Genomic DNA, 22,419 nt, shown 5'->3' with positions numbered 1-22,419 from the left:
TGATGTGCCATGTTAAACCTCCAGTGATCAGTGTGAGAGCATTAACACCAAATTCAACACACCTGTTCCACATTTGAACCTGACTACTAGCAGCAGGGTCGTCAGTATGTCACTATTTACTTTAAACAGTTTATTACGCTGTATAAAAATGTATTTTTTATGCTTTTCAGTTGTATGTAAAGATGATTTCTTGAATACAGAATTTTCCTGTAGTTTTTGTTAGAAACTCAGGTTTTCAAACAGGAAAACAACACTCCCACTGAATTAACTTCACTAACGGTGTAAATGAAAATCATTTTTTTACTAGATTGCCCTGTAAAAAAATCAGCTTTGACTAAAGTTTAAAACATTTTTCTTCACTCTTGTTATTAAATCATCAGTAACTACACACTGATCCAGACAATCACAGGAAACATTCAGGCTCCAACAAGATTGAAATAATTCCCCAAACCTAACAATAAATCCAATAAAGAGATTTTTCACAAACAACACCATTTTAGAGCGAAAGCAGCAAATCAATTAAAAGTACTGTTGAGGACCCTAACATAATTCATAGTGCTCATAATGCTGTGGTCAAGAGTATGACGGTTTCACAGAAATTAAGATCAGACTGTCCAACGTGTTTGCAGCAATCAGGAGGCCATTAGTCACCTTGAGTGAAATGGCCTCAGTGCTACAGGGAGCCTTGAATTTTCTTCCGAAAGAAGGTGAAATTTATAAATGATAGTCATTAAAAGAAAAAAAATCTTCTCAAGGACCTCAGCCAAGAAGTGTACTTTTTATGTTTGAGTGAATACTTGTGTTCCAATGAAGTTACCAAGCCACCGTAGTCAGGGTGTGTTTTTCATCTCTTTATCCCTCTATGTTTCCATTTAAAACAAAATTTAAGGAAATAAATGTCTGTAAAGAAAATAGGTTTAATTTTTATGGGATGTAAAGATCAGCATCAGCGTATTTGCAGCTGCTGTTTGACCAACACATTTTGGCCTGTAGCAAGCTCGCTGCAAAACATCATAACACACAAAGACAAAACATCAGTGACAAAGTAAAAAAATTACAATAAACTGAAACTTTATGTCAGAAAACACAAATATTTCAGCACGACTTTTCATGGCCAGTGGGCCAGCTCCTGTGAAGTAACTGAGACATTCATAGTAGGAAAAATATTTTATGATTGAAAATATTTCAACAGCACATATAAACACATCTGAGGTTATACATGATCCCAGTCAGTTAGATGCAGTGTTGGGTAAGTTACTTTAAAATAGTAACTTAGTTACATTACTAGTTACTTCTCTCAAAAGTAACTCAGTTACTTCAAGTTACTCGTTACTTTCTAAGTAACTAGTTACTAGGGAAAGTAACTTTGGTTTCACTCAGAATTCTCTTGTTAATGTGTTTCTTCCATAACTTTGCCAGTCTTCTAGCTTGCTTACTTGCCACAGTGCACTGTGCCACCTACCAATAGAAAGGAAAAGATAATGTGCATATTTCCACGAGAGAAATCCCACGCCTGGACCGTCATTGACTGCTGCCATGATTCTAGCCTACGTCACAGCGTTTCGGGTGAGCTCATAGTGAAACCTAGCCCCACCCTATCATGTGATTTCCTGAGGTCCAGTGGCCCAGGATGTGAGTGAGCCTTAAGGCGTCTGGGAAGGGATCTCAAAACTGGATTATAGATGGCAGACAGTTGGTGTCGTAAGCCACCCATACTCCTCTGGATGCCCCTGTTTTATTTCAATCTGAGTCATGAGTGGGGAAAATAACTGAACTGGAAAGAATTGATACATTTAATGATTCATCCCTTTCATATTAGGATCTATTCACGACTTCCCTTTCTTTATATTTCAGATTCTTTTTTCACTTTATCTAATATTCCTTTTTTTGTTCCCGCTATTTTAGTCTGTTCAGGAAAATCATCACTGATCGTATCATAACATATAATCACCATCCATCACTGTAGGGAGTGGAGGTAGTTAAAAATTAGTGTGGTATATGTCACTGTGTAGTGGAGTGACAACACAATATCAACTATTATTGATCACCCAAACTCGTATGCTCATAAAGGAAGCAAAACTATAGTGAGAGCACACGCACAGCAATGAAATGATAAATCTGTCAAGTGTGGTACGTATGCACTTGCATTTATTTCACACTAACAGTTTAAAAGCTGCCACAGTGGAAAAAAAGACAGGACAACTATAAATACAAGTGTCAAGATTGCTTTAAAAAGGAATTTTTAAATTGAGTGAACAGAAACCAGAATGTCAGTGACGGAGTAGGTCATCCAAATTATGAGCCGTTAGAGTTGTGACGAAGGACAATGATGTCAGGGAGTCATTAGCAACTGCTCGTCACTTTTTATCTAATTTCCTAGATGCATTAAATTAATATCATCATTATCCTGAGATTCATAATAATAAGCCACATATAAACAAAACTTAGAACAGAAATGTGTCTGGGCATGCACACAAGTTCATGCCCAGCGCTTTGCGTTTTGAAGTTAATTTGTGTGTGTGGAGCTGCTAACGTGATTTATCAAATTATCTACAAATGAGAGAAAATAAGAGGATTTTTCTGACTGTTGGATTGATTTTTAATTCAGAGCATAATGGGACTCCATTTGTGGAGATTACATTGTGTTTGGGGAAAGGAAAATGAGGAGCGCAGGGGAGATAGAGAGACAAGTTATTGTTAAAAATTCATCTGTGCATTTTTGCTTGAAGGCAGAGGTGTCTTTGGGGGGTTTGTGCAAGTTTAGGCCACACACTGTATGTTACAGAGGATGCAGCACAATGTCATAATCGTAGGCTCCTCTGCCATTCAGCACCAATGCTTTCCATCATTGACGATGTCACAAGAAGGCGATAGCATGACTATGAAACAAATCGCCCAACCCTGTGATCTGTCACAGTTCACATCTTACTATAATACGCGAAACATCTATCTGTCTGTGTCTGTCCATAATCAGGTGCTGAGTAACCTAACTTGGCACAAACAAAAACAAACTTGGTTCTTATCTAACTATCAGATAAAAAAGGGCGAGAAAGTCAATTTGACATGCTTTAAAGAAAGAAAGTACATTTTGACAGCACTTCTTACACATGTTCAAACTTTCGACAATAAAATTGTTGCAAAACCAAGATGGTCGAGCAGAAAAGGGTGAAAAAATTGGCTGATTTGAGTTGGAATCAGTTGTTTCTGGGAATGTTGAATAAATAAAATGTCGAATGTTTCTTCACCAGTAGCTGTTGATAAAGCTCTCAGATTAAAATAGAGCAGAATTTAATTAATCTTATTGGTGCTACCCTCCAAAGCAGTCCCAGTGTGGCCCACTCTGCTCTAGGACCAACTGTGAAATGCGTGAAACTCGTGAATTTACTGTATTTCTTTTTCAAAAGACTGAATTTAAATTACTTTTAAATTACTTTAATTTTATTTACAACTAAAGTGCCGTCAGTGGAGAGCATCACTTGTAAGCAAGCTGGTGGTTTTAAAATGTTTATTGACTGCAACTACAAGATGTGGCTTCTTCATCTTAAGTGGTCGCAAAGAGTGTCTTCATCTCAGAGTCTGGAGGGAATCGTGGCTGTTGTTTACTCAAGGGCAAATATTACAAAATAATTTACTTTTTTTCTCCTTGGTGATTGCCTTGTATAAAAACGAATCTTTTTTCTTTCGTCTTTGTCTCATTGTTGGTTTTGAAAAAAGTTGCAATTGTTTTTGTATCACCAGTCCACCGGTTCAATGTCTATTAGCAGGGCAGGCGGAAAATTTATTTGTGGTGTATTAAGTGGCATTAAGAAATAGAAACAGCTTTGAACCGGGTTCAAGGCAGAAGGTTTCACAAAGCGTTTTGTTGGCTATTCATTTGAAAGCCCAGCAAACAACAGAGCCCGGTGCCCTTGAGCTTAATATTCACTTAACTGAATTTTCTTCCATTTTTCATTCTTATATTTATATGATCATTTTGTTGTGTAGAAGAAATGTGACATCAGTTCTTGGGTTACTTTTAGCTTTTGAGAGGCTCTGGATTCAAAGAAAAAAATTGGAAGTTTCAGAGGTTGGCCATGTTATATTTACCTGTTTGGTGTGAACCAGAAACCCCTACAATGATCCATTCTTCACTGAGGGACTGTTGGATGTTCAGTTTCGCACTAACATTTTTTTGGAACTCTGTCCCTCATAATTTTTCTGTCCTTCAGACTCAGCAGTCAGACGCTTTCTGAAAGTCACTTTGTTACAATTTTATATTCTTTTACAGGAGCCAGGAGGATAAATTCAAGTGGATTTCGAAGAGGCCTCAGATTCGTTCACTTTGATTTAAATCACAAAAATATTAAGCAGACCTCAAATCCCAGTGCGTCATTCTTGCAAATCACCTGAGACTGAATCACTTCATAAAAAACCTGAAATCCCAGACACAAATACAAGTTCAAAACAATATCAGTTTTGTAAATGTTCAAACTGCAGGGTCTACCCTGCCTTTCACCCTGTGTCTGCTGTCAATGGCATGAGCCCATCTGCAACTGTTGGATTAGTAAATGGATGGAATTACAGAAAAATGACTGACTACACAAGAAGGCACGTGGAACCCAGGGCAGACATGATAACAGAAACCTAAAAACTGAGTAACAACACTAAGACTTGAGAATACACATTTTAAGCACAGAGGGATGACAACTATAATAAGACCCCAAACCTAGAATATAATCTTAACCTTATAATATTAAATACACAATAATCAAAAGTCCAAACACATAAACACATAGAATCACAGACCCAGGACCATGACAAGAAAAGGTGTAGATGAAGCCTAGATGAGTGGCATCAGCTGGACCCTCCCGTTTGTTGTCCAACAAAGGCATGAACTGGCTCCAAGACAACGAGAAAGGGTGTCATTTATACAAGTTTCTTCTTTCACTTTCTGCCTTTAGAGATAGTTCTGTGTTGTTTACAAAAGAAAGTATAGTGTAATGAATGCTACTGCTGAAAATGGCTGATCTACCCAACAGCTTAAAAGAGCCAAAGTAGTACAATTATGCACATGTATCTAGTAGTATCTAAATAGCCCAGTAATGTAAGATATGCATTTTTTTTTTAAAAGAAATCATGGAATCGATTTAGAGACCATAATGTGTTCTAAACTTTTGACTCATCAAAGCAGCCACCTTTGGCAGATATAACAGCTGAACACACCCGTTCTTTCTACAAACAGAAATCAAATATTCTTCAGAACGTTTTTCCCATATCTGTTGCAGAAGTCCCCATAAATGTGTGGCACTTGTAGGTTGCTTTTTTTCACTCTTCTGCCCAGTTTGTCCCAAACCAGCTCGAAGGGGTTTAAGTCTGGAGACTCTGCTGGCCACTCCATGTTTTCAAGCTTATCATCTTGTTCTTTTTTCCTAAGGTAGTTCTGGCAAGCTTGGACTTGTGTTTTTGGTCATTATCTTGCTGTAGGATGAACCTCTGACCAACAAGGCGAATACCAGAGGCTATTGCATGGCGCTGCCTGCAGAATGCTGTTGTAACACTGGTGGTGCAATACTAGACCTGTTAGTGCTACTTCTTGCCTTCTTTGCATGTAGTGCGGGCAGTATAGTTACCTTTAACCACAGTACGTGGACAGAAGGGAAATATGGACCAGATCAGACAGGTTCTAGATTCGTAGGAGCCAAGGGTGTATGACAACAGAGGACTTGTACACAGTAGGTGCAGAAAACACAATTGCATTTATTAACAATTATTAAAGTTGTGCACATTTAACAAAAGTAGAGCGCTCTTCTTGAAAACAAAATAAAATAAACCCCACAAATGGTCGACCTAAGGATATATTGTCTTTTGTGTCTTTTTTAAAGTCAATTTCAGTCTTTCAATGTTCAGTAGTCACTCAGTGTGTTTGTAACCAGTCGGGTTACAATCTACCAGTTCATCCGGCTCTTTGGGCTGGGCTCGCCATCCAGTACTGGAAAAGGGATCCTCGATTCTTCTCAGGTCCTCAAAACCAATCCAATCCAAACAAGCAAAGGAAAAAACCTGACCTGGGGACCAGGCCAGAACACAGTAGTTCAACATTTAAGCTATCATGCCTGTAACTTATTATTACTACTGGTTGCTTGTAGTGTTTCTAAATTTCTTTCAAAATATTCTATGTTGTACAACAAATTATTCTCATTTCAAAGGGAAAAGTGCATAGGAAACACACATTTAAAACAATACAAAATAGCTCAGTAGTGCATTAGAAATACACATTGGCTTGAGACTTATCAAGTTTCAGCTAAGTAAAGTGCAGGTGAAGGCACTTAATTTCACATTGCTAATACTTAGTGTGCAGAACTATAATTAGCACCATGAGAAAAGGGAACATGTGCTAACATAACATCGCACAACACCATACATTATACATCAATACCACAGTAATGTGACATAAACCTTTAAAGAACATCTCATATAAAGTGCAGCAGACTCAGTGCTAATTGCTTTAGCCTCGGAAAAGGCACTTTCATTGCAAAATGGCTAACGGAAGTTAGCATCAGAGCTAGCGGCAAGTAGCATGCTATGCTAGCGCACGTGTGCTGCCTGGGACTTACCATGCGAAGCAACAAATGCTACACGGGGCTTCACAGTGCTCACGTTGGCTCACGGCCTCTGGAATACAGTATCACTCTTATTATTCTTGCCGAAAAAAGGACTTTCTCTATCCAGCTAGCTTCTTTGCCGCACGGGTAAACTGATCTTTCACCGTCTGTGTCTCTGGCGTATCTGACTGGCACACGAAGGCACACACAGGTGTCTGAGCAGCGCACAGACTGGGGGAGGGTCAGACCGGCCAATGATTGGTCGCTCAGTGGATCTGACAAACACACTCTACAGGACTAAGTCCTGCCCCCACACCACTTATACATTACATATACATATGTACATATTAATTAAACTTCTGTTTACATGCTTTTTATCAGTATTTATTATAATTAACTTTGTTTTTATCAATATTTATTTATACTTTTAATCCCGTTTTTAACACTGGGTTACACTATCCCCCCTTAGAATCATGCAAGTCCCTTTGCATGGGATAGCTAAACGGTAATGACAGGGGAACCAGCCTTCATGGGGATGACCACAGAATCTTGTTCTGTCAAGGCACTGGTAAAAGCCAGGCTTAGACCTTGAAACAGGGACTGGGCAATGGAAACGAGAGGATTTCCCAACTGACTATATTGCAGTCGTTCTGGTTGGGTTCTTGTTCTCTCTGAGCGCCTTATGGTCGCTGTGGCTTCACTCTCAGTATTTGACTGATTTGAGTTTGCTTGATTATCGTTTGAGTTGTCTTCTTCCACTGGCCCATCACTGGTAGGTCCATCAGGTAAGTTAGTGTCACTCTCGCTTTCATCGTCAGTGTTTGAGTGTTCCACCATGGTTTCACTCTCCTCTAGGCTTCCATATCCAAGTGGATTTCCACATTCAGGTAAGTTGTCACATCCGGTTAAATTGTCAGCTCCAATCAAGTTGTCATGTTCATGTAAGTTGTCTCCTCCAGGCAAATGAGTTTCAGTATGATCGTGATCATTAGGGTGTGTCTTTGGCTGGGGAATCTCATAGACTCGAGTGACCTTTATGGGCTCTTGAAGAGGTTCCTCTCTGAACCAACAGATATCCTCATCTTCCAGTTCTGAATGATCACATTCCTCATGTTGTTTAGGTGATTGCCTTGTTTTTGGTTTGCGTACATGAGTTGGTTGGACAGGTTTCTCTTCAACAGGGGCAAGAAAACCACAAGGGAGCAAGAGATCGCGGTGGACTGTGCGGACTGGGCCCTCTTTTGTTAGGGGTTTTATACTGTAGACGGGCAAGTCACCTGCTTGGTTCACCACAACGTGAATATCAGTCTCCCACTTGTCGGCTAGCTTGTGCTTGCCTCTGAGACGGACTGCACGCACCAAAACTCTGTCACCTGGCTCTAGTTTTGAGGGTTTCACTCGCATATCAAATCTTGTTTTGTTTCTTTCTGCCATTTTGTTAGCATGGTCTGTTGCTAGTTTGTAGGTCTCTTGTAGAGTTGCCTTTAGTTTTGTTATGTACTGAGAATGCGACTTGAAACTTTTGTTGTTAAAGGGCAGCCCAAATGCTAGATCGACTGGCAATCTTGGCTGACGGCCAAACATTAACTCATATGGGGCAAAACCGGTTGTATCATTTTTCGTACAATTGTACGCATGAACGAGTGGTTTGACATAGTTGTGCCACTGAGTTTTGTCCTTTTCCTCAAGAGTACCTAGCATACTTAGTAACGTTCTATTGAAACGTTCTACCGGGTTTCCTCTGGGGTGATAGGGTGTGGTCCGGATTTTACGAATGCCCATGATCTTGCAAAGCTCTTGGATAATGTGGGACTCGAAGTCGGGACCTTGATCGCTATGCAATCGTTCGGGTATCCCGTAGTGGACTATGAAGTTGTCCCAAAGGGCTTTGGCAACGGTCTGAGCTTTCTGATTGCTGGTAGGGATGGCTAATGAATATTTCGTGAAATGATCGGTTAATACAAGCACATCCTTTACATTACTTCGATCAGGCTCAATGGACAGGAAGTCCATGCAGACTAATTCGAGGGGTCTGGTGGATTTGATATTCACAAGTGGAGCTGCTTTTTCTGGAGGAGTTTTACGTCTTACACAGCGGTTGCATGTTTTGATCTTATGTTCTATATATGCTGCCATGCGAGGCCAATAGAACCTTGTTCGGGCAAGATCTAAGGTACGTTCAGTGCCTAAGTGGCCCATGTCACAGTGGAGGCTTTGGAAGACTGAGTCACGGAGCTGTTCAGGTAAGACAAGCTGGTAAGTAACATCTCCTCCATCTTGGCGAGTTCGGTACAGGATGTTATTGTGCATCTCCAATCGATTGAGCTCTCGGAGTAGAAGGTTGATGTCAGGAAGTTCAGCTCGCACAGTTGGTGGGATCTTTTCTCCAGTTTCAATTTGTGCAATAACTTCCCTCAGACAAGGGTCTGTTCTTTGTTCGTTTGTGATCTGTTCAAGGGACATATGGGGTATAACAGGAAGACCACCACAGTCATTTTCATTGACAAAGTCACCTGGAATGGCAGCTGCAGAAATGGCTAGCGAGTGAACCAAAGGGATGGTGTCATTTTGAGAGCTGCAGACAATGTGTTTCTCACAGATGGCAGACACTACTTCAGGACTTAAACTGCTGTCAGGTAGGGACAGGTGAGTCTGTGTGAACTGCTGTATGCGGTCGAGCTCTTTTTGGGAGACTGCGTCGTTAAGCAACTCGCCATGTGGCCGTCTAGAAAGGCCATCTGCATCTGAGTTAAGCTTGCCTGCTCTGTACTGGAGCTTAAAGCTAAACGTTGACAGGGCAGCTAGCCATCTGTAACTCATGGCATCCATCTTAGCAGTAGTTAATATGTACGTCAGAGGATTATTGTCTGTTACGACAGTAAACTGATTTCCATATAAGTAATCTGCAAACTTTTCCGTTACTGCCCACTTCAAGGCTAAGAACTCTAACTTATGGGCGGGATAACGAGATTCACTCCTAGACAACCCACGGCTTGCATAAGCTATCACCCTAGTCTGGCCATTCTGCTCTTGATAGAGCGCGGCGCCAAGCCCTGTAGTGCTGGCGTCCGTATGGAGCGTATATGGCAGTTTAGGGTCAGCAAAACCCAATACAGGCGCAGTACTGAGCTTTTCAATGATGGTTTTGAAAGCAAGATCACAAGAGGGAGTCCATCGCTCGCCGAAAGGTGTCTTGGGGTCATGGTACTGGACAGACTTCGCTTTAGGCTTTGTGCTTTTGCGCAAAGGAGGGTAGCCTGATGTTAAGTCAGTGAGGGGCTTAACGATACTCGAAAAGTTCTTAATGAACCGCCTGTAGTACCCTGAAAAGCCTAAGAATGAGCGGAGCTGTTTAAGATCACGGGGCACAGGCCAGGTACTTAAGGCTTCCACCTTTTCAGGGTCAGTCTCCACTCCCTTGCTGGACACAATATGCCCAAGATATCTGACAGAAGTTTGGAAAAATTTGCATTTTTCGGGTGAGAGTTTGAGCCCATATTCTTTCAGGCGATCAAGAACTTTCATTAAGCGAGCCTCATGTTCTTCAAGTGTCTTGGAGAATACAATGATGTCATCGAGAAACACGATCACTTCGCGCAGGTTCATGTCGCCCATACATTTCTCCATGAGCCGCTGGAATGTGCTGGGGGCGTTTGTAATGCCTTGGGGCATTCTATTAAATTCCCAAAAGCCGATGGGACATACGAACGCCGTCTTTGGTTTGTCCAGCTCCTCCATCTCAATTTGGTAGTACCCAGATTTTAAATCCAGGACAGAGAACCATTGCGACCCGATCAAGGTGGAAAACGTTTCCTCCAAATTGGGGAGAGCGTAAGCATCTTTTATAGTCTGCGCGTTAAGCTTTCTGTAGTCGATACAGAGGCGGACTTCACCATTTTTCTTCCGCACGACTACAATGGGTGAAGAGAAAGGGGAGGTAGATTCCCTGATCACGCCAGCTTCTTGCAGTTCTTTGAGGTGCTTACGGACTGCCTCCAGGTCGTTCGGATGTATGGGACGCGCTCTATGCTTGAACGGTGTTTCATCTGACAATCTGATTGTGTGTTTCACTTGATCCGTCTTTCCAAAGTCAAGATCATTCTGTGCAAACACTTCGGGCATTTGGCTTAGTTTTTCGGTTATGCGCTCCTTCCATTCAGCGCTAATAGGGGAAGAGTCAAAGTTATATGTTACATTTGACTTCTGCTCAGTTCGGGATCTTGGAGTTCTCACTGAGTGTTCGTGAGATAGAACTCTTTGATATGCACTGACTTCTCCGATGACACAATTTAGAGGGATTGTCACATCATGTTCGGATTCATTGGTGAGTATAACTGGTACAAGGTAAGGTGCTCGTTCAGGTAGGTCTATGAGACAAGGTTTCACAAGGATGTCACCAGGTAAGGCTGACATTCGTGGATACTCTAACAAGACAGACTTTTCACCGTTACCGGCTGACACAGCTACAGCACCATCTAGAACAACGGTTTGGCCTGCTGGAATCAACTGTGGCTCTTTGTTGTGCATCGTCACTAAACCAAGACTACTGTCTTTGGACTGTTTGTGTCGTGACTCAAGAACTTTTAGAACTGCCCTATAGCCATATGGCAGGTTCAGCTGCAGTTCATGGCATGTGTTAGAGTACAGCTCATAAAGTACATCTAATGTGTTTGTCCCAATTAGCACTAAGGACTGAGAAGCTGTGCGCACATCGGGGACAACTAAGGCAAGTGTCGGCACTTCAGCTTCAATGCCAAGGAAGTCCTTTGGGAAAGTGACATGCAGTTCAATGTAGCCTAAGTAAGGCACAGACTGACCGTTGGCACCCTCAACTTCTAAAAGTTCAAACAATGGCTTAATCTCATGAGAGGACAAATGCTGACGATAGTAGGACTCGGGGACTGTAGTCACCTGGGAACCAGTATCTAGCAAACAACTCACTGTGTGACCATTAACTTTCACTTGTGCAGTACTCTTCGTACCAATTAGACCTTTAGGAAAGTCGAAGGAATCTGATCTTGTGTGTGACTTTAGGCTGGCACGCTTTTTAGGTGAAGCTTTTTGTTTAACCTGGGTGGGACGGGTTAACAAAGCATCAGCCTCCATTTGTCCCGCAACGGAGGCAGAATTTAGTTTAAAGAAAGCTGGTCATTCTGCCTGTCCCATATCTGCCTTCTCACTCTTAATTCCTTTCGTTTTGCAACTACAAGGGCAGGATTGGGCTCTGACTCACAAGTGGCTACTATATGTCCATCTTCCCCACAGCGGAAGCAATACCAGGGCTTGGGCCTAGTACTGCGGCGGCTGGGTGGAGGTGAGTCTTCAGGTTTGGCATGGTCAGGTTTTTTATTTTCAGGTTTCCTTGTTCGAACTGTCTTCAGTGTTGCTTGTTTCTTTGGCTTCACAACGGCAGCTAATTGGCTTTTTAGATCGGCAACTTGTTTTTTCAGCTCTTCTAGACTATCTGACTGTGCTTGGCGAACATCTGCATTTGTTTCAGTGACCGTCTGTTCATGAGACACTGCTTTTGGTTTCGTGGCGCTAAAGTGTTTCTTCATTCGCGTGTTTTTAACTTCTTGTCGGTTTTCTGCAGTACGCAGGAGAAGCAATAGCTCTGCATAAGTGGGCGGCTCCTTATGCTTTAGCTCCAATTGCAACTCCGTTAGCAAGTTATCATCCCAGCAGCCTCTGTAAAACTGTTTAAGAAGCTGCTTATTTACTTCATGTGGTTCAAGCCCACCTCTGCGCACGGTGTGATTGACTGCCACCTGCAAACGAAGCAGATAAGCAGAGGGCTTTTCACCATGATCTTGGAGGGTGTTCATGAAGCGTACAAACAGTTCCTCACCATCTTCGACGGTGCCAAAAGCTGAATCCAGAAGTTTAAGATAGTCTGCAGGAGTGGCTTCTGGCCCAAGAGGGCGGATGACATCAGAAGCGGGAGCAAGGAGACTTTCAAGAATCTTACGAGTTTTTCCCAACTCGGACAAAGAAGCATCTTCCATCAACAAGTCAATATGAGAACGCCATGTTTCATAGTCAGCTTCGCTGTAAGGTCTGGGCATCTTGCCAGAGAAAGCTCTGAGTCTTAATGTAGAGTGAGCATGTGATGTCTTTTCAACACTCTTGACAACATGCTCGACTACTACTTTCTGAACCTCTGGTGGGTTGAGGTCAGTTGGACTCAACATTTGAGGTGTCAAGTTTGGTCTCATGGGGCGTTGGAATGTGCCCTGAATGGCTTCAGGAGGGTGAGGCAGTTCAGTTAAGACTGAAGGTGAGGCTCCAAGTTGTGTGGATCCTACCACAGGGCAAGTCTGATCAGCAGCATCATTTTCAGGGTTTCTCTCAGCTGTCTCAGCAGCTTCAACGGTGTTCCCTATTGTGGATAGGGCCTCCCGCAACACTTCTTCGAAATCCTTCCCACTTAACTTGGCTAAACCCTTCAGGTTGCTAATGTAAGCCTCAGTAACACTGCCCCCTACGGTCTTAGTATAGACGTCAGTTAAGGCTCGAATGCGGTAACTGACATCTGGATTGTCAGTGGACTGTAAGAGGTAAGGCAGCTTAGGTGCTAATATTTCAACGGCTGCACCGGACTCGAACTCTACAATCTGGCTTTTGTGGAATGCAGAAGAGTCATCATCGACAGCGAGTACTCTACGAATAGTACCATGTTGCTCCAGAAACTCAAATACCTCTTTGTCTTTCTCTCTATCTGTAACACCGCTAACAATAATGGCATTTGGTACTTTAACGGCATACTTCTCGACAAAATCCATTTTCACAGTATGTGAGCATTTGATCAAAGGTCAAAGAGGATTCCAATGTTGTCACACAACACTCTAGGCTCCTGGCTGGCTCGCCACTTTTACTTATGTAACACTGGTGGTGCAATACTAGACCTGTTAGTGCTACTTCTTGCCTTCTTTGCATGTAGTGCGGGCAGTATAGTTACCTTTAACCACAGTACGTGGACAGAAGGGAAATATGGACCAGATCAGACAGGTTCTAGATTCGTAGGAGCCAAGGGTGTATGACAACAGAGGACTTGTACACAGTAGGTGCAGAAAACACAATTGCATTTATTAACAATTATTAAAGTTGTGCACATTTAACAAAAGTAGAGCGCTCTTCTTGAAAACAAAATAAAATAAACCCCACAAATGGTCGACCTAAGGATATATTGTCTTTTGTGTCTTTTTTAAAGTCAATTTCAGTCTTTCAATGTTCAGTAGTCACTCAGTGTGTTTGTAACCAGTCGGGTTACAATCTACCAGTTCATCCGGCTCTTTGGGCTGGGCTCGCCATCCAGTACTGGAAAAGGGATCCTCGATTCTTCTCAGGTCCTCAAAACCAATCCAATCCAAACAAGCAAAGGAAAAAACCTGACCTGGGGACCAGGCCAGAACACAGTAGTTCAACATTTAAGCTATCATGCCTGTAACTTATTATTACTACTGGTTGCTTGTAGTGTTTCTAAATTTCTTTCAAAATATTCTATGTTGTACAACAAATTATTCTCATTTCAAAGGGAAAAGTGCATAGGAAACACACATTTAAAACAATACAAAATAGCTCAGTAGTGCATTAGAAATACACATTGGCTTGAGACTTATCAAGTTTCAGCTAAGTAAAGTGCAGGTGAAGGCACTTAATTTCACATTGCTAATACTTAGTGTGCAGAACTATAATTAGCACCATGAGAAAAGGGAACATGTGCTAACATAACATCGCACAACACCATACATTATACATCAATACCACAGTAATGTGACATAAACCTTTAAAGAACATCTCATATAAAGTGCAGCAGACTCAGTGCTAATTGCTTTAGCCTCGGAAAAGGCACTTTCATTGCAAAATGGCTAACGGAAGTTAGCATCAGAGCTAGCGGCAAGTAGCATGCTATGCTAGCGCACGTGTGCTGCCTGGGACTTACCATGCGAAGCAACAAATGCTACACGGGGCTTCACAGTGCTCACGTTGGCTCACGGCCTCTGGAATACAGTATCACTCTTATTATTCTTGCCGAAAAAAGGACTTTCTCTATCCAGCTAGCTTCTTTGCCGCACGGGTAAACTGATCTTTCACCGTCTGTGTCTCTGGCGTATCTGACTGGCACACGAAGGCACACACAGGTGTCTGAGCAGCGCACAGACTGGGGGAGGGTCAGACCGGCCAATGATTGGTCGCTCAGTGGATCTGACAAACACACTCTACAGGACTAAGTCCTGCCCCCACACCACTTATACATTACATATACATATGTACATATTAATTAAACTTCTGTTTACATGCTTTTTATCAGTATTTATTATAATTAACTTTGTTTTTATCAATATTTATTTATACTTTTAATCCCGTTTTTAACACTGGGTTACACTGTGGTAGCCATTTTGGTTCAGGGTGCCTCTCACTCTGTGCAAGTCACCGACTCTGAATCCAGCAAAACAGGCCCAGACCATTGATTCAACTGGTGCTTTGGGTCTGCCAGACCTCTTCCTGTCAGAGTTTGCCCCAGTTTCTAAGATCACGGTTTTAAGTCACGGATCGGATCAATTTTCAGATCAGCAAAAAAAGAAAAAAAGACAAAATTTTAACATTTACTTATTAACTTATTTAAGTATTTTTTGCCTATTATAAACATTCAACTCCAGATTCATTCCACGCAATTATATAAAAACAAATTAAGGTGCAATATAGGGCAGTACAGGGCTTTGTATCGAACACTCCGCTGTGATATGATGAGCGGTCACGTAGCTTTCCGTTGACCTGGAGGTTTGTAGTTGGGCAACAGAAGATGCCTGGGACAGTTCAGCCATAACTTTAAACTGCATGCTTTTTCAAAGCACTGTATGCAGCTGGACTTACATATATTGGTAACCAGTTCCAGCTGTATAGGTGACCTCGAGAAGAACATGAAGCATTCCTGACCAAGCAACCATTACACTGAAAAAAAAAAAGAAATATACGAGTTTCATGCACCAGATAAAAAACTTTTTTTTTTACTTAAATAAAGTAACTGTTATAATAAAAGTTGAGTTTCAGCCAGTCAGTTTTGTTTTGAGTTGTGTTTACAACACTGGGCGCCTTCCATCCAATAACTATACTGATAGAACAAAGTTACAGCACATAAAGCAAAATTTTTGTGCTTTCATTCAGTCGACCAAATAAAGCATGCGGTTAAGTCCACAAAGAACATCCACACTTTTACCTTGGATGCTTTAAGGGTGAAACACACTTGGTGTAAATAGCACATTGCGGTGAAGGAATACTTTTGTCTCATTGTGTAACTTATTTCTCCCCGTCTCAGATGGTGTTGTTTACTTCAAGGTGGTGCTCACGTCCTTACTTTTTTGTGCCATGGAAAAGAATGAAGGTATGAGTCATAAAAGAAACCATGTTAAACTGCAGCATTAATGTGCTCTTTCTTCTTATCCATGCTGCGTGTCTGAAGACTTTAAAAATCCAAAAGATTTTTTTTTAAAATCCACTTGTATTCAGCATTAAGCGATTATGTACGCAGATTATTTTCCTTCTGGTTTAAAAAAGGTATACTTGCACTAAATGCACACTTCAAGGGGCAAAATATGCTTGTAAAAATTAACAAATCCCAAAGCCACAAATGGCGAGACAACAGAGAAATCTGAGATGGTCAATGGAGAGCAGAGTGGAAATTAAATTCAGCTCTGCTGCTGCAGCTACTGAAGTATAGCTAAGAACATAATTAGAAGTCTTATTAATGTCTGTTGGTGCTGCCAAGGTCAGGAAGAGTTTTATAAGAGCAGAAGCCACCAAAGTCTTTTATGTAGTCTTTTCTATGTTCTTTCAATGCAGGACGGGCTTGACTGTATTGAATAGTTTGTCTCTTTTATAGTGGAGGAATGTATTTCTATGTACGTATGAGAGACATTAATGAAAAAATGTACCTGAACTTGCACTTATACTGAAGTATACTTTCTCCCTCTCAGATGCACTCAAGCAATAATTTCTTCAAATCCACACTATGGAAAAATGTTTGTTTCATGGCACTCATGCAAAGAAGGACTCATGCAGGCTGGAGAAACTGATCAGGAAGGCTGGCTCTGTGGTCGGCATGAAGCTGGACACTCTGGTGACAGTGGCAGAGAAAAGGACATTAAAGAAACTGATGGACATTATGGACAATGCCAGGCATCCTCTGCACACGGCCATAAACAATCAGAAGAGTCTGTTCAGTGACAGGTTGCTTCTCCCCAAGACAAGAACCAACAGACTTAAAAACTCCTTTGTCCCACACGCCATCAGACTGTTTAACTCCTCTCTGGAGGGGAGAGGGAGGGGAAACAGGAGGACAAAGGAGGGGGGAACAACTAAGCTGTAGTGCCTCTTCACCTCACTGTACAATACCTTGTGCAATACTTTTTGTAAATAGTCAACAGTGCAATAGACTCAATACTTGAAATGTGCAATTCACTTGTATTTTTATTTTTTATTCCTATTTATTCTATTTATCCCCTTTGTATATTTTATTTATATTTGTCTCTGTATTTATATATGTGTGTGTGTGTGTGTGTGTGTGTGTGTGTGTGTGTGTGTGTGTGTGTGTGTGTGTGTGTGTGTGTGTGTGTGTGTGTGTGTGTATATATATATATATATATATATATATATAAAACAATTCTGTAACTGTAACTTCGGTCGTTGCTGTGCTTTTTGGAAGTCGAATTTCCCAGAGGAACCCACCCGAGGGATTAATAAAGTTCTATCTTATCTTATCTTATCTTACTTTATTAAAATTAGCTCTTTTTTAAAAACATCAGGAATTTTTTTCTATACAAATAAAGAAGCAACCTGAAGGTTCGTATTTCTAATTTATTGTCGTTCCAGACTATGTGTGTGGCAATATCTAACGAGGCCACTATAATAAGTGAGTCGTAGTATAGCATGAGACGTATATCTCTTTTAAGAATGTGTTTGTATTAAACATAACATTTAGCATTGGAGGAATTCTTTTCAAATGCAGCAACACAGAACGTTACTTCTTTTTTTTGTTTGTTTGCTTGAAACAGTCGGGTACCAATCCAATCAAAATCACAAGGTTGTGCTTCCAGTACAAGTGCATTGTGCAAAAATAAGAACACGCAGACCCAGACATCTGTAAACACATATACTCAAGCGGTATTCACCGTGACACATTTGAGTCCATTTACCTTGATCTGTGGCAAACACAGTGAAGAATTTTGGGTATGCAACCAGCGCTAAAAAAAAAGAAAAAAACCCAGAAGCACATAGTGTAGCATGAAGGTGGCGATCCTGTGTAGGTAGATTGCTAATTATCTGAAAAGTTTGTTGAGCAGGAAACGGTGTGAGAGCAGAGTTCATAAAAAATTGGAAGATGAGAAGCAGAAATAACACTGCAGCCATGGCTGACAACACTCCCATAATTCACGACCATCTCCTGGGAAAATCCTCCAATTTTGTACATGCATGAGCAAGTTCTACGTTTTCATTGTGTAAAGGGTAAGTGGACTGGTACTACTGCAAGTCTCATTCACCTAATCATACACAATAATACGGCATTTCTATTGATGTCTAAGTACTCACTCACCAGAGGATGGATTGGGGAAACGAGGGGTTCAGTATCTTACTGAAGGATACTTTGGCACATACCTTTAGGAACTTCGGATTGTTAGGCCACACCTCTTTACAACCTTAATCTTCCTATACAATCCATACCCTAAATACAATTTAACCAATAACCTGATCATTTATATATTGCCTTTCTATATAGTTGAGCACCCAAAGTACTTTATGCTAAACTCCGGATTTAGTATGTCACCCAAGGATATTTCCACATATGGTGGAGGAGTCTGGGATCAATCCACCGTCCTTCCAGTTTGCAACAACTCGTTCCATCACCTGAGAGTTTTGAGTTGAATTTGCTGATATGTTAGTGGTTGTTTGACCATTAGTGTCATCTTCTCTACAGTAAAAAGTTAGATTTTAAAAGCACGTTAAAATAAAGAAGAGGAGTTTGAGCTATACCTGCAACTCCAGGTCCGTACAACAGACACTGCAGACTTTGATCTGGTTGTAAAAAGACTGATAGTTAAGACATTCTAGAGTGAATCATGCATTGTTGAAATGTTGTCAAAACACAAACAATGCCTCCTTCCAACCGAGACAACTATTATAACTCTATTTTTGTCTGTTTACCCAAATTAAGTGTTGCAGGGGGCTGGAGTCACTCCTAGCTCCCACTGAGCCACGGTACACCCTGGACAGGTCATAATCTGACACAGGTCTAACACCTACAACTAATGCTTGAATCATCAATTAACCTAACCCCACTAACTACATGCTTTTTGACTGTGGGAGGAAGGTGGAGAGAGGCTGTGGGCAGATGGTGGATTCAAACCCAGCTGTGAGCAACAGTGCTAACTGTTAAGTTGCTGTCTGGTGTCATGGTCAGAGAAGTGTGCAGGCACTGGAAAAGTGAAATACTACAACAACAATAAGCAAAATATGCAGCAGTGTAGTGTCACTAAGACGAAACATACCCGTAGCATGATGAATGTGCAGTTAAATAATCAATCAATTAAACTGGAAAATAAAATAAAATCACTGGTTTTAAAATTAAATGACTTCTGTGTTCACAAACAGCACAAATATGAACAAATGCCGCACACATTTGTGGTTGTTTAACATGTTTGGAGTTTGTCCCCTGGTGACAGCACCCAACATACAGACAAAGGCCTGTAAAGCTCTGCGTAGGACTGCAACACAAACCTGCCAGCCACCTCACACACATATAGCTGCACTTGACACAGTAGCTTAAGTTGTTTATTAAGTGTTTGCAAGGTAGCTCTCTGAGATATTCATCACAAGGGAGAGAAATACCTCCAACTCCTGCCAGTGTGGGGTGAACACACACACTGCAGCAAACCAGAAACCAGAGGTCAGATTAAAGGTTAAAGATCAAATGACATCATTCCTTCAATATACTGGAGCACACAGCAGGAAGTTTTACAATAAAGGGTGGCGCCTTTGTATACTGTGCAGGAGATAGGACACAACTCCCACGTGATCACTGCCAACTGAGGAGAATAAGGTGGACTCAGTCAGATATTACAGACTTAAAGAGGACTCAGGAGCTGGAAGATTGAAGGGATGAAAGGCTACTCAGGCTGCTGGTGGTGTAATGTGGGGGATATTTTCACAGCACACCGTGGGCCCCTTAGTATCAAATGAGCATCATTTAAACATCACAACACTCACCCTACCAGATTATTGATGCTAATCATGTCCATCCCTTTATGACCCCAGTGTGCCCATGTGCGGCTGGCTGCTTCCAGCAGATAATCACACAAAGATCAAACTGATTTATTGAACATGACACCAGAGCTCAATCCAACAGCGCACCTTTGGGATGTTGTGGAATGGGAGATTCGCATCATGAATGTGCAGCAATTGTGTGCTGCTATCATGTCAGTATGGACCAACATCTCAGCATGAAGAATTAAGTCAGTTCGGAAGTCCAAAGAGAGTCCAACCTGGTACTGGTAAAGCATATTTAATTAAATTTCCAGTGACCAGTCTACATCCCTTAATGTGACACTGGAAGTGTCATTCTTTGGCATTTGGGTGAATCCCAATGCCCCCCTTAGAAAATGGACCACTGTTGTGTAACTCTGTTTTTCTTACTACCAGTAAATGCCCTAAAAAGCAAAGGAGAAAAGCCCATCTGGCCACCTTTAGGCATTTTGCTAACTTTCTACTCTACTTGGGCTACAGAATTTAAATCCAAAACCTCATAGTTTCTGCTAATGGTCCTATGAGATCATTTAAATATACCCGTCAGTCAGCAGAGTCACAACCAGAACGTGTATAACCTTTGAAAATTTCATTAAGTGTAATAGTAATTATGAATAATATAAATACCATCTTTCAAGTGCCTCTTAATCCCTTTCATGTTTTTTTAGCACTGACCTGTTACAAAACATTTTAAAGAACAAGAGCTACACGTGACAAAAAAACATGAAGCACGGTTTATCTTACAATTCTCGATCGATGCTCAGTTTTAGAAGATTATTATATGAAACCAAACTGCTGCGACTGCATTTCAACACTGGAACACTCACTCCAGGAATCCAAAAACCTTTATCAAATAAGACATTGATCTTTGGCTTAAAATTCCACTTGTAGCTTTTGCCTGATTGTAAAAACAGCAACCTAATGAATGGACTAAAAATAATGCCAACCTCCCTGTTTTTGCTGAAATATCTTCTATGAATATGCAGGTATTCCTCAGGCTCTTTATTTCCAACAATGCATCAGTGTCAGAATGTCAAATATGCTTGAATAAACTTAGATTCTAACATTTTTTCCTACCAATTCAAGGTATGTAATTAATGAAGGTATGCATTTTTTATTAAATATAATGCATTGTAGCCTTGTACGCTTCTCCAGTTTATCCTCATGGTGGCAGAGTTGTTTCACTGTTGCTATGCATAAGAACCTAAACACAGTGAGTGGAGTCTGTTTACTTAACCAGTGACAGAGTGACAGAGATGTTCAACAGATGTCTGAGTTTAAAAATAAGGCAATATATATATATATATATATATATATATATATATATATATATATATATATATATATATATATATAAAATTGTGAAAAATATATATTGCTTATTACCCCCCAAAAAATGGAAATTGTTTTGTTTAAAAAAAACATAAATACATACAAATTTGCTTTATATATTTATGGGCATGTGCTGTTGTCATTTTTAGAAAAAATAATAATAATTATCATTATTAAAATTGTATATTGGTCAAGCAGAAACTTTGCAAAGTTGCCTAACGTTTGTGTTTACTCAGGTTATCTTTGACTAATATTAAAATTTGTTTTGTGATCTGAAACATAAATATGTATAAATATGGAAAAAACTAGGAAATCAGGAAGGGGTCAAAAACATTTTCACTCCAGCACATAGACACGTTCAAATACACAGTAGGCTCAGGTCCGTGCTCTCCTGCAGTGGGTGGAGCAGAAGGAGTTCAGTTTTTGATTTTACAACTTTATAGCAAAAATGTTCCAGGAATTACAAACAAGATATTCTAAAAAAAAAAAAAAAAAAAAAAAAGAAAAGAAATCACCACCTACAACACTTTTAGATAACTCAAATTCAAAAAAAGAATTTGAGTTATCTAAGTGAGTCAGGTGTTCATGTCAGAAGTAGATAAACACAAACATTTCAGTTTGCCCTCCTTTCATTTTTCTCTCACTGTGATTGATATTTAACTCACTTCTTTTACAATTTTCTCCACCGGAAAAGTCACATTTTTGTTAATGTTATTTCACATGTAAATACATTAATATCTTTAGATATAGTTTGAATAAAGTCTTGAGAGAGTTTGGGGACAATAAGCTAACACAATTAGACATTTTACATGTCACATTATTGATGAGGTTAAATATTTATTCAGAATTTAACTGGTTGAGTTTTAGGGTCTAAATTGAGTGCATTCTGGATCACGGGAATACTTTTAGAGACACATAAGCCAATCAGAGCTGTGGTGACACCCTGTGGGAAATGCCTGGTAGTAGTACACACTGTGCACTAACTGGATTTACAGTTAGTTTGTCCCTCTGCAGACAGACGCGAGTTGGGCATGATTAATGTCTACAGTTTATGGTAATTAAACAATCAGGCAAATGAACAGGAATTTAGATTAATAAAAAAAAACTTTCAAAAACGATGAGAAAAGACAGGAGCTTAAACAAAACCATCCTGCTATGAGACATTAAAATATTATATACTTAAATATGAATATTGACCATTTTCATTCAG

This window comes from Diplotaxodon limnothrissa, linkage group LG15 (assembly GCF_057381915.1).
Source record: "Diplotaxodon limnothrissa isolate DT_005_m linkage group LG15, D_limnothrissa_male_GT1.1, whole genome shotgun sequence".
NCBI classification, from domain to species: domain Eukaryota; kingdom Metazoa; phylum Chordata; class Actinopteri; order Cichliformes; family Cichlidae; genus Diplotaxodon; species Diplotaxodon limnothrissa.
The sequence above is the reverse complement of the archived record's forward strand: the minus strand, read 5'-3'. Positions refer to the sequence as shown.